The sequence below is a fragment of the Hemitrygon akajei genome, chromosome 13, assembly GCF_048418815.1.
Source record: "Hemitrygon akajei chromosome 13, sHemAka1.3, whole genome shotgun sequence".
Lineage (NCBI taxonomy): Eukaryota > Metazoa > Chordata > Chondrichthyes > Myliobatiformes > Dasyatidae > Hemitrygon > Hemitrygon akajei.
Genome location: NC_133136.1, coordinates 50073819 through 50088084, shown reverse-complemented (window position 1 = coordinate 50088084; position 14266 = coordinate 50073819). Strand labels below are relative to the sequence as shown.

The following is a 14266-nucleotide window of genomic DNA, read 5'->3' as shown; positions in this document are numbered from 1 at the left end:
CGTGTTACTGCTGGGATACAGTAGTAGTCCAGGCCAACCTGGAAGAGGATGTGGAATTGATTCATAGGTATTGGCTAAGCCTAATCAGATAACTGTTAGGTCACCTTTCTACTGCCTGGCCTTGTTGATCAATTGGCAGATTTTTGAAGTGTGTTCAAAGCACCCAGAAAAACTTAGGGTGCCACCTTCTGGATGGATGTGTTGAAAGCGATTCTCCATTAAGTAAGAGGTCAGCCTTGGAATCACTGAGAAGAATATCTTGGACTCTATGCTAAGGTGGGAAATACAGTTGTATCAGCATGAATTAAGCAGTCTGTTGGGCTGGTGGAAGAAGCTGTCCTGGAGCCTGTTGGTCCTGGCTTTTAAGCTGTGGTTCCATTTCCCAGATAATAGCAGCTAGTGATTGCGGTGGCTTGGGTCCCCAATGATCCTTCGGGCCCTTTTTACATACCTGTCTTTGTAAATCTCCTGAATAGTGGGAAGTTCATATCTACAGATGTGCTGGGCTGTCCACAACACTCTCTGCAGAGTCCTGTGATTGAGGAAGTACAGTTCCCATACCAGGCAATGATGCAGCCAGTCAGGATGCTCTCAATTGCGCCCCTTTAGAAAGTTCTTAGAATTTGGGGGCCCATACCAAACTTCCTCAACCATCTGAGGTGTAAGAGGTGCTGTTGTGCTGTTTTCACCACACAGCTGCTGTATGCAGACCATGTGAGGTCCTTGGTGATGTGGATGCCGAGGAACTTAAAGCTGTTTACCTTCTCGACCTCAGATCCATTAATGTCAATAGGGGTTAGCCTGTCTCCATTCCTCCTGTAATCCACGACCAGCTCCTTTGTTTTTGCGACACTGAGGGAGAGGTTGTTTTCTCGACACCTCTGTGTCAGGGTGATGACTTCCTCTCTGTAGGCTTTCTCGTCATTATTTGAGATTAGGCCAATCAGTGTAGTGTCCTCAGCAAATTTAATTAGCAGATTGGAGCTGTGGGTGGTGACACAGTCATGGGTATACAGGGAGTAAAGGAGGGGACTTAGTACACAGCCCTGAGGGGCAGAGGTGAGGGAGCCCACTCTTAGCACCTGCCAGCAAGCTGACAGGAAGTCCAGGATCCGGCTGCACAAGGCAGGGTCAAGACCGAGGTCTCTGAGCTTCTTGTCAAGCCTTGAAGGAATTATGGTGTTGAATGCTGAACTGTAGTCCAAGAACAGCATTCTCACATAAGCATCCTTCTCCAGATATGTAAGGATGGTGTGTAGAACTGTGGCTGTCATCTGTCAATCGGTTGTGTTGGTAGGCAAATTGTAGGGGATTTAATGTGGGTGGCAGCACGCGCAAATGTAGTCCTTGACCAGCCTGTCAAAACAATTGCTTATTATTGGGGTGAGTGCAACAGGATGCCAGTCGTTTAGCCATGTTGCCTTGGTCATTTTCGGTACAGGAACAATGGTGGATGTTTTGAAGCAGGAGGGCATTCTACACTGGGAGAGGGAGAGATTAAAAATGTCTGTAAACACACTAGCCAGTTGGGCTGTGCACACTCGGTGAGTACCTGCCCTGGGATGCCATCCAGTACAGCAGCCTTGCGACTGTCCACTCGTTGGAAACACCTGCATACTTCGGCCTCAGAGATGACCAAGCTGCTGGTCATATCAGGGGCTCAGTATTGGCAACATCGAATCAAGTGTAAAAAAGATTTAGCTCATCTGGGAGAGAGACACTGATGATGTGCATACCTTGCTACAAGCTGCATGTATTGTTGGTGACTAAGGGATGATGTCAAATTAAAAGAAAAGTTGGATCATGCTGCAGCAATTGGTAGTAGGCAGCGGAGATTGTGGACACAGTGGTTGTAATCTGCCAAAGTTCCGTGGATTTGGAAGACATCCCAGAAGACTGAAATGAAACTATTCAAGAAAGAAGGGAGGCAAGAAGCAGGAAATTATAGGCCAGTTAGCCAATGTTTGTCTTCTGGAAAATGCTGGATTCCATTATTAATTTGTAATATGACATTTAGAAGACATTTAGAACACTGGACCATGAAGATTTTGCTTCCTGAATACTTTTGGGAGTATCTTATAGATTTTGAACTGCTGATAATGAAAATCACCATGAAATTTCCCTATCACACTTTTTTTTTTGACTTCGCCCATATTTGAAGGACTTGATATTCTGAGAAAGGGTGAGCAAATTGGATTTATATTCATTGGAATTTAGAAGAATGAGAGAAAATGTTGAAGCAAATGAGATTCTAATGGAGATTGACAGTGTGAATGCTGAAATGATGTTTCCTTTATTCAGATTGTCTAGAACCAAGGTGTATAGTTTATCTATAAGGTGATGCCCAATTTGGGCAGATGAGGAAAAAATTGTTTTAAACAGTTGCAAATCTTTGGAATTCTTTGCTACAGAGTCATGTAGGCAGTATAAGTGAATATATTCAAGTGGAATTTGAGGTCTTTGGGGAAAGAGTTGGTAAGTGAGATAGATCAGACTCTTCCTCCAGGAGCTGAAACATATCCAGTAAGCCAGATGGCTCCCTCTCATGTCATGACAATTCTATGATTCAGATCTAGCATGATTAAAATCTGAAGGAATGTGTTTTCACACTGGCAATTGTTAATTTTCAGTGCCAAAGAAGTTACTTAACATTAATTACAACATTAAAATTTCAACTAGATAAAATGAATATCCTTTTATCCTCGGATATTCAATAACTTTCTCTCTCATAAGTACCACAGTAAATACATGCCATTGCATGTATTTCTCTGGAAAATGTCTCAGTGAGATGCTAATATTAGCAAAGCTTCTGGAGGGAGACAGCAGAAATAATAAGTTAAAGAAAGATGTTTTCAACTATTCATTTCTCTTTGATCTAGACTTTAATGATTGCAAGTGTTGGTAGATACACCAGTATTCTAAGGCATTTTGCTCGTGCGTGAATGATAAACATGGTATTGCTACTTACTGCTATTTGCTGAAAGCAAAATTTGAAAAATCTATTAAATATATAAAAAACCCTCTTATTTGCACCTAAAGCTCTGTTCCTTCTGTTCTTCTTAATTTAGTTGGAAGTGGCAACTTTTAAAGCAACCAAGAGTATTGATCAGTATTGCTTAGAATCATTTTTGTCATCCTTTTAGCCTTTGCTATATTTGAAGATGCCCAAAACCATGTATAGTTGCAATGTAATTCCTCTCATTTAATAGATTGAGAAGGGAATGAGATATTGCAATAGTAGTAAGTTAATGGATTTGTTGAGTATGCCCACGAGAAAATGAACCTCAGGGTTGTATATGGTGAGAAATCTATACTTTGATATTAAATTTACTTTGAACTTTGAAGTGTGAACATGAAGCAGAAACTTAATTGATTATTATCATGCTTTCTTGCCAATGCAAATTTTAAACTCTATGTTCCATTGCTTTGTGTTGTATTCTAATAAAAAGATAAAATTATTTATTGGGCATTTCTGGCCTGATTTACCACTTACCCTAAGTGGCAAATGTTATCACTGATGGACATGTCCATAGGTGATGAAAGCCTTGTGTTGTATTAAGTAAGATGAAAGATTAAATTGTCTGTTTACTTCCTTGAGGCCCCATACAATTGTTTGACACCTGCTTTCCTTGAGTGGTTGTGAATTCTTTATCTGGAAGCCAATCATGTTGTCATGGGAAAACAAAATGTAAAAGATCTGAGTAAAAATTTAATGATGTTAGTTCAAGGTAATATGAGACAACATATTGGCAGTGAACCTTGATTTTAGTTAGTACTTAAGATAATGATAGAGAGTACAACCTACTTATAGAACATCTATTGCTATGCTTCATTGGAAATCAGTTAAGAATTTGATAGAAGGGAATTGGGAGTGAGAACAGAAAATCTCCAAGAACTTGAATTAAAATAAACTTCAAATTCTGAAAGCGTTTTACATTATTTAGTTATAAAATGTAATTCTGTGTTTGTTTGGCCATTTATTTGAGTTTACAATCAGTATGGCTCTGATGGTTATTCAATACAGATTGTCAGCAGTATGAAATGTTTAAATAATCCCATTGTGGTATACATTTCCACTGCTTAAACTAATGGAGGAAAAAAATGTTGAGCTATTTTATACTACTAGGAAGTGATGAATGTCATGGGTAACTACACTGTTCTGTTGAATAAGATGTTAAATCAAGCTCCTGCCTTTTCTAATTGATTCAGATGGATGCTAAAAATTATTCTTGCTGCTGATCAAAGATGATGAGCAAATTCACCCAATATTTTCATCCTTAATGTCACTAAAATAAAGCATTTAACTTGCTAGTCTTAAAGATGTTGAGTCAAAAGGCACCCTTTGTTTTTGTAGCAAATGATGCATTGTAAAGAACTTTTAATTCATGTGATTTATTCAGAGATACTTGTGAGGTTTTATAATCTGTAGCCGCATATGGTTTGAATTGATGACCTTTTAGGTGAGATCCTTAATTGCAATATCTTTATGTTGATGTATCAAATATGATACTAAACCACAATATTATTATTAGAATAACTTTAAGGTACATCTGTAGGAAGGAGTGAAAAAGATAGAGAGATGTTGTACTTTTGGAATTGCAGAGCAATGTTGATGAAGTTTCAAGTTGCCAATGTCCTAGAATGCAAACGTTGAAGAATCCAGGACTGGAGGAGGTTACAAAAATTGGAATCAAAGCTTAAAGTATATCAGAGTCGGGTTTATTATCATCGGCATGAGTCGTGAAACTTGTTACCTTAGCAACAGCTGTTCATTGCAATACATAACATATTAAAAAAGGTAAAAATAATTAAATACATCAGTTACAGTATACGTATATTGAATAGATTAAAATCATGCAAAAGCAGAGATAATATATTAAAAAACGGAAGTAGTGTTCATGGGTTCAATGTCCATTTAGGAATCAGATGGCTGTTCGTGAATCGCTGAATGTGTGCCTTCAGGCTTCTGTAACTCCTACCTAATGGTAACAATGAGGAAAGAGCATGCCTTGGGTGCTGGAGGTCCTTAATAATGGACGCTGCCTTTCTGAGACACTGCTTTTTGAAGATGTTCCGGGTTTGTTATGTTTTGTACCTTAAGAATGTTAAAATAATTCGCAGGAAGACATGGGAGTCCAAAATGAGTCTTGACTTCTTGTTTACTTTAAGTGAAGCGTGTGCATATCACAGGATAGCATGATGACATATGCAATTCGTGTATTTATGCTGTTATGAATGTACCACAGCTCTGAGGGGCCGAAGGGTGCGGGGGTAGCCCCCTCCTTTGTGAGAATCGCAAGATCACTATTGAGTCAATTCAGGAGACACAGGAAATGAGAGAAAGACATGCAGAATCCACAAAAGGGTTAGAATGTGTCCTAGCCTCCGAAAGGCGGACCCATTGATACCGGCTATTGTCTCTTGGAGACGGACTTTTGTATTGCACCCTGTACGATGCCATCAAAGCCCCAGGCAATGAACCAACGAGGAGGTTGGTGGAGGGATTGCATCATCCCCAAGCTGATTGACACCTGAGACCCTATGAGTCAGGATAAAAAGGTCTGTGGGAACAGCCCCTCAGACGCACCAGAAGAAACGCTAGCGATCCCGTAATAGCGAAAGCCGGTGGAAGGCCACGTGCGTCCGCTTCCATTTGCCCGGAATCGGTGACCTTTGCCACGGAAAAACGGTTTTTAGCTAACAACGGGGAACTCAACTCTCAACGACTCTCGAAGGATTGACATCATAAACAGAATGGGCAAGTTTTAACCCGTCTCTCTCTCTCTCCAACAATTGCCACACAGGGTCTCCAACGGCGGCAGCCTGTATGAACTGAACGAACTATATATTTCCATCGGACAATTCATTATCCCCTAGACAACGATACAGCTTATTTCTTATTGATTATTATTATACCCGCGCTTTTAGATTTAGTATTGACGACGTATATTATCTGTGTATTTGCATTGATGTTATTTTTTGTGTATTTCTATCAATAAATACTGTTAAAAATAGTACCATCAGACTTCAACGGACCTCTCTATCTTTGCTGGTAAGTGACCCAGTTACGGGGTACGTAACAATGCATATAACCTGTATTAATTAATTAATTAAGCAAAGAAGTGTTTAATCAAAAAAATTATAAGATTACTCAAATATTGATGAAATATTCCTCCATGCTTAGCTGTAGGTTCCACAGTATATTATGTAATACAACCACTATATACAGACATCCGCAGCATAGTAAATTTTAATTTGTCCCTATCAGGCCTAAAGATTTAATCACTGGAGGGTTTCTTACTCTAGTGGAATAACATCTTTGCTGACAGAGGATCACACTGTTTGGCAGGTGAGACTTTTGCCTGTGAAACAATCTCAAGTTTTGGGGATTCCTTAGTGGTGGTTGTAGGAGTTGACGCTGGGACTGCAGGAAGTGGTTCTGACAGCTCTGGACACCTTTCTTCTTCTGTTTTCTTATTCTGGTTTGTGCATCTTGATCTTTCAGATGCATTTTTTCACTGGAGCAGTCTAATATTAATCCTGTTATTTCCTTTACAGTCTGATCTCTCCTCTTGGTTTCCTCACCCACAACATCCTCTGACAAATCCTGCTATACCTCCATTGACTCCTTTCTTTTTGGCCTTCCATTCATCCAGCTGGAATTTAGTCTTTGCATCTACTTTTACAAGCAGCTTTTTGTCTCTCACTTGAAGTTCATGCAGTAACTTTAATGCAGGCAGAGTAGATTCTGGTTCTTTATACTTACAAAAGCCGAATGCTTGCAACTTTCCTGAAACTCCTTGAATTCTTTTCCAGCTTAAAACCAAGCCACATTTTGCAAGTAACTGTCAGATAAGCATTTCAGAAGGTTTCTCAAATGTGTTGTAGTTGGACCACTGCTTTTGTCACTTTCACGCTTCCTCTGAGCTGCATGGTCCTTCCTTGGTCGAATATGCTTTTCAACCAAAGGCAAAAAAGTTGGCACTAATACTTGTTTGTCCTCTGCGTGGCAACATTTCATGGTGTTCGGCATGGATTTATGGCGTCATCCAGTACCTGTCTTAATTCACTTTGTTGGCTTTATTGTGGGTATGTGACATGCAAATCAAATTGTAGATGTCACATTATGCTGGTCCTCCTACATTTACCAAGCTCAATGTGACTTGCTGATTGTGGTATTTCACTATGAATATCATTCCCACAGGAGTTGTCCTTTCTCCAGTCTAAGTTCTTAGTTGGATATCTGCATACTTCAGTGTAGTATTTTGGAAATGCTGTTCAAGTCATTTTGTGGAATGACTGAAACAGCTGAGCCACTGTCCAATTCCATTTTAATTAATTTGTCATTCTGGTGTAAGCCATATTGTTTGTCTATTGTTAGTTTTCACATTGAAAATCTAAGGTTATTCAATTCTATGTTACTCTAATCAATATCAGATTTTTCATCAACAGCATGCAGATTAGTGCTATTTTTGAAACTGCAATTTGACTTTTTAATCCTTTTCTCTTTCCTGCACATTTCATTTATTTTTGTCTGCCTGATATGTTCTTTGCATATGTCCTGCTTTGTTGCATTTTCTGCAAGGTTCTCCTTTAAGTCTGCATTGGTCTGGTGTCTTTCACAACTATAACTCAATTTGTTCACACAGACTGGTTTCTGTTTAGACATTGCAATTTTGTTCATGCTCACTTTCATTCCTGATTGCAACTCAATTGTGTCTTTCTCTGCTGTTTCCATTGATACAGCAATTTAAACTGCCCTTTTTCATTTAAGCTGTGCTTCAGTTAGAAGCCATTTTTGAATACTTTTTTTTGTAAAATTCCACATACCAAACAATCTATGCATCATCAAGCCCATTGCTGAACTGACAATGCTCAGACAGTTTCTTCATTTCAGCCACGTATGCTGCAATGGATTCCACTTATGTAAAGTGTTCTGTAATCAGCTTTCATTGTAAGTGTTCCTGCATCACTTTCATAGTATCAGCAAAGTTCATTTTGGATGGTTTGCTTGAAGCCATTAAACTTCAAAGCAAACTATATATCTTTAAACCCAATGCACTCAGCAAAATTGGTACTTGTTTCTCATTGGCTATTTCATTTGCTTCAAAATATTGTTCAATTGCTCAGTATATAAAATCCAGTTATTTGTTATGTAATCAAACGTGTCTTATCTTTCCAATGTAGCCAACTATTTCTGCTTTTTTTTAAATAATTGTTATCACCCAGTACTTCCTCTTTATGAACCCATGAATTCTTCTGTTGACTGATTTTTCTTTTTAACTCAAGTGTTTGCACGTGCTGAGCTGCATTTTTTTTAACTCGCCATTCCTCACTGCATTCTTTTTAGTTCGAACATCTCACTGTGCTTCAACAGTTCGATAGCCATCTCAAGCTCATTTTATAAATACATTGTCACTAATGTTATGTTTTGTAACTTCAAAGGAAGACACGGGAGTCTGAAATGTGATTTATACTACTCTAGCGAGGTGTGTGCATATATCGTGACAATGTATGCAATTTGCATATTTATACATATAACCTATAATGACATTTAAATGAACAAGAATGCTTAACCAAACAATATATATAAGATTGTTCAAATATTGAAATATTTAATATTCAACACTATTGAAATAGCTTTATAATATTTTAATACTCTAGGAAGGAATTGTTTTTATTCATTTTAACAGCATTTTTAAAGGTTGAGTTTGCAATAAGGAAATCATCCTTGTAAGTTGATGTGTCGTGATTAATTGAGAAGTCTCAGATTTTAAATTTGATTTTACATTTGATAGGGTAATGCTGTTAACCAAAATTGCTGCTTCTATTTATATTTAAGCTTATGAGCTAGTAGATGATTATCAAGTTAGATAATGGCATGGAAAAAAATTGTTCACTATTGTGTGCCAAAATTCTGAAATTCCCATGAATTAACAGGAAATTTCTGGACTATTTCAGTGCCAGTTGAATGGTTTAAATCATTTGAGGAGTGTGTTTTGACATACTCCCTCAACTTGTTTTTAATGGTCTGTTCTAGACATTCCTGGTCAAGCTGCCTTGAATTGAATTGACTTTATTTCTTAAATCCTTAACATACATGAGGATTAGAAATCTTTACGTTACATCTCTGTCTAAATGTGCAATCATAGTAATTTATAATAAATAGAACAGTCAATGTAACATAGAAATACACTCAAATCAGCGTGAGTTAATCAGTCTGATGGCCTGGTGGAAGAAGCTATCCTGGAGCCTGTTAGACAGATAGACAGACAGACAGACATACTTTATTGATCCCGAGGGAATTTGGGTTTTGTTACAGCCGCACCAACCAAGAATAGTGAAGAAATATAGCAATATAAAACCATACATAATTAAATAATAATAAGTTAATCATGCCAAGTGGAAGTAAGTCCAGGACCAGCCTATTGGCTCAGGGTGTCTGACACTCCGAGGGAGGAGTTGTAAAGTTTGATGGCTACAGGTAGGAATGACTTCCTATGACGCTCAGTGTTACATCTCGGTGGAATGAGTCTGGCTGAAAGTACTCCTGTGCCTAACCAGTACATTAAGGAGTGGATGGGAGTCATTGTCCAAGATGGCATGCAACTTGGACAGCATCCTCTTTTCAGACACCACCGTCAGAGAGTCCAGATCCACCCCCACAACATCACTGGCCTTACGAATGAGTTTGTTGATTCTGTTGGTGTCTGCTACCCTCAGCCTGCTGCCCCAGCACACAACAGCAAACATGATAGCACTGGCAACCACAGCCTCGTAGAACATCCTCAGCATTGCCTGGCAGATGTTAAAGGACCTGTCTCCTCAGGAAATAGAGATGGCTCTGACCCTTCTTGTAGACAGCCTCAGTGTTCTTTGACCAGTCCAGTTTATTGTTCATTCGTATCCCCAGGTATTTGTAATCCTCCACTATATCCACACTGACCCCTTGGATGGAAACAGGGGTCACAGGTGTCTTAGCCCTCCTCAGGTCCACCACCAGCTCCTTAGTCTCTTTCATATTAAGCTGCAGATGATTCTGCTCACACCATGTGACAAAGTTTCCCACCGTCGCCCTGTACTCAGCCTCATCTCCCTTGCTGATGCATCCAACTATGGCAGAGTCATCAGAAAACTTCTGAAGAAAAGTCTTGGCTTTTATGCTGCGGTACCATTTCCCGGATGATAGCAGCTGGAACAGTTTGTGGTTGGGGTGACTCAGGCCCCCAACGATCCTTCAGGCCCTTTTTGCACACCTGTCTTTGTAAATGTCCTGAATCATGGGAAGTTCACAACTACAGATGCACTGAGCTGTCCACACCACTCTGCAAAATCCTGTGATTCAGGGAGATACAGTTCCCATACCAGGCAGTGATGCTGCCAGTTAGGATGCTGTCAGTTGTACCCCTGTAGAAAGTTCTTAGGACTTGGGGACCCATATCAAACTTCCTCAAACATCTGAGGTGTAAGAAGCGCTGTTGTGCTGTTTTCACCACACAGCTGGTGTATGCAGACCATGCGAGGTCCTCAGTGATGTGGATGCCGAGGAACTTTAAGCTGTTTACCCTTGCAACCCCAGATCCATGCTGTCAGTAGGGTTAACCCATCTCCATTCCTCCTGTAAACTACAACCAGCTCCTTTGTTTTTGCGACACTGAGGGAGAGGTTGTTTTCTTGACACCACTGTGTCAGAGAGATGACTTCTTCCCTATAGGCAACCTCGTTATTGTTTGAAATTAGGCCAATCAATGTAGTGTTGTCAGCAAATTTAATTAGCAGATTAGAGCTGTGGGTGGCGACACAGTCGTGGCTATACAGGGAGTAAAGGAGGGGACTTAGTACACAGCCCTGAGGGGCTCCTGTGTTGAGAGTCAGAGGGATGGAGGTGAGAGAGCCCACTCTTAGCACCTGCCAGTGATCTGACAGGAAGTCCAGGATCCAGCTGCACAAGCCAGGGTCAAGGCTGAGGTCTCTGAGCTCCCTCTCTAGCCTGGATGGAATTATGGCGTTGAATGCTGAACTGTTGTCCAGGAACAGCATTCTCACATAAACACCCTTCTCCAGATGTGTAAGGACAGTATATAGAGCAGCGGCTATTGTGTCGTCTGTCAGTCGGTTGTGTCCGTAGGCGAATTGTAAGGGGTCCAGTTTGGGTGGTAGCACGCTGCAGATGTAATCTTTGACCAGCCTCTCAGAGCATTTGCTTATTATTGAGGTGAGTGCGTCAGGACGCCAGTTGTTCAGGCATGTTACCTTGGACTTTCTTGATATGGGGACAGTGGTGGATAATGTGAAGCAGGAGGGCTCTCTACACTGGGAGAGGGAGAGATTAAAAATGGCTGTAAACACACCTGCCAGTTGTGGTGTGCACATCCTGAGTACTCACCCTGGGATGCCATCTGGTCCTGCAGTCTTGCGACTGTCCACTCGTTGGAAACATCTGCATACTCAGCCTCAGAGATGACCAGGTTGCAGGTTGTAGTGGTGGCTTTCCTCAGAGGCTCAGAGTTAGCGACGTCAAACCAAACGTAAAAGCGATTGAGCTCAGCTGGGAGAGAGGCCGCAATGTTGGTGACTCCAGTATGTTTGGTTTTGAAGTCTGCGATGGTATGCAACCCTCGCCACAAGTCACGTGCTATTGGTTGTGAATCTTGACTCAATCTTGTCTCTGTATTGTTGTTTCACAGCCTTGATAGCTTTGTGCAGATCATAACTGCTTTTCTTGAGCTCCTGCTGATTGCCGGTAGCATAAGCTCTGTGTCACAGTAAGTGCTGCTCGCACGGAACTTTTGATTCAGGGTTTCTGGTTTGGGAAGACCCTGACCTTGGACTTTCTTGATATTTGGGGGACAACATCGTAGATGCACTTTGGGATGAAGCACGTGACTCCGTGAGTGAACTCGGAGACATTCTCATCATGGAATACATTCCAGTTGATGTCATCGAAGCAGTCCTGTAGCATGGAGACAGATTAGTTGGATCAACAGTGGACAGTTTTAACCATGGCCGCCTCTTGTTTCAGCTTCTGCCTGTATGTCGGCAAAAGCAGGATCGAAGAGTGATCTGATTTTCCAATAGCTGGGCGAAGGAGGGCTTTGTAAGCGTTGTGGAAGGGAGAGTAGCAGTAGCAGTGGAGCTGTTGCATGCCATACTCGCATATTACTCTTGATGTTCCTCTTTCCCTCAGGGTCTCCACCACTCTCTGCCATGCCGCACTCCCTGCCACGCCCCTTGTCCCTTCCCCCCCACCACACCCGCTCTCTGAGTATATTTAATGTGGAGATTGATAGGTTCTTGATTAGTAAGGGCGTTAATGTTATGGGGAGAATGCAGGGTTGAGAGGGACAATAAATCAGCTATAATGGAATGGTGGAGCACACTCTATGGACCAAATAGCTTAATTCTGCTCCTTTGTCTTAGGGCACTCTTATTGTCTTATTCAAGAATTTGGAGAAAACGGTAGAATAGAGATAAAGTAATTGAGTTTTGTTTATGAGACAGGCAATAATATGAGATCTGAATGCAAAAAAATGACAAAGCCTGTCAACAATCAAGGAAGGGTCATTCAGTTGTTTTGTAGAAACAATTAAAAATTAGAGGTGAATCTATATATGTAAGATGAAACCAGTGGCCCCGTCACCTAATTAAGATGTCCATAACTTTGCATGACAACTAAGTTAATTTTAAAAAAACATTAAAATAAGAGTAGTCAGGTTACGCCATACTGGAGAGAGACAAGTAATTAATATTTGGGTTTATTGCCTCACTGTACACCCATGATTGTATAGGCAAGTTTCCATCAAACTCAATATATGTTTGCTGATGACACCACAATTGTAGGCCGTATCTTGGGTAATGATGAGTTGGAGTACAGAGAGGAAATTAAGAACCTGGTGGCATGGTACGAAGACAATAACCTATCCCTCAATGTCAGCAAGACGAAGAAATTGGTTGTTGACTTCAGAAGGAGTAGCGGACCGCACAACCCCATCTGCATCGGTGGTGCGCAGGTGGAACAGGTCAAAAGCTTTGAGTTCCTCAGTGTGAATATCACAAATGACCTGACTTGGTCTAACCAAGTAGAGTCCACTGCCAAGAAGGCCCACCAGTGCCTTTATTTCCTGAGAAAGCTGAAGAAATTTGGCCCGTCTCCTAAAACCCTCACTAATTTTTATAGATGCACCTTAGAAAGCATTCTTCTAGGGTGCATCACAGCCTGGTATGGAAGTTGTCCTGTCCAAGACCGGAAGAAGCTGCAGAAGACCGTGAGCATAGCCCAGCACATCACACAAACCAATCTTCCATCCTTGGACTCACTTTACACCACACGCTGTCGGAGCAGTGCTGCCAGGATAATCAAGGACACGACCCACCCAGCCAACACACTTTTTGTCCCACTTCCCTCCGGGAGAAGGTTCAGGAGCTTGAAGATTCGTACGGCCAGATTTGGGAACAGCTTCTTTCCAATTGTGATAAAACTGCTGAACAGATCCTGACCCGGATCTGGGCCGTACCTTCCAAATATCCGGACCTGACTTGCACTACCTTACTTTCCCTTCTCTATTTTCTAATTATGAATTATAATTTAATTTTTATTATATTTACTTCGATTTGTACTCCAGGGAGCACGAAGCACAGAATCAAATATCGCTGTGATGATTGTACGCTCTAGTATCAATTGCTTAGTAAAGTAAAGTAAGTTTAGTTGTTTATTTTGATTATGAATGTCATTTAAACCAATTATCATTACTAATGGTGCATAGTTGCCTGTTAAAATTGCAGCTAATGGATATCGTGCAATGTGATACCATTAACATGAGAAAAGTTAATTGTTCTCCAGTATGTGAGCTATTGTTACTGTACAACTTGCAATAAATTTCAATTATCACACACTAAATGCTGGTGGAACACAGCAGGCCAGGCAGCATCTATAAGGAGAAGCACAGTCAACGTTTCGGGCCGAGACCCTTCGTCAGGAATTAAATTTCAATTAAATGAGTATGTCTTAAAAAACTTAAGATATGTAGTTCTCTTGTTTTTAAACACTAATTCTCAGTAATACCAAAGCACTGTAGTTCTTTTATACTCATTGTGTCTTGAAAGAGCAACCAAGTGATTCATTAATTTTTATCTGATGACATACATATGTGAGATGTACTTAAGATGAAAAATATTGATTCTTTCAGTTTTTTGATAAAACTTGTGTAGTGCACTTCTTAAAAAGCATATAAAATTAAACTAGGATGGCAAATACATTCAAAAATAA

General features: G+C 40.4%; 1 protein-coding gene across 2 annotated transcripts in view; it reads left to right on the top strand.

Moving 5' to 3' along the window:
• The window catches only part of micu3a (mitochondrial calcium uptake family, member 3a), a 153909-nt gene that overhangs the window by 14151 nt on the left and 125492 nt on the right, over positions 1-14266 (top strand). The window lies entirely within an intron of this gene.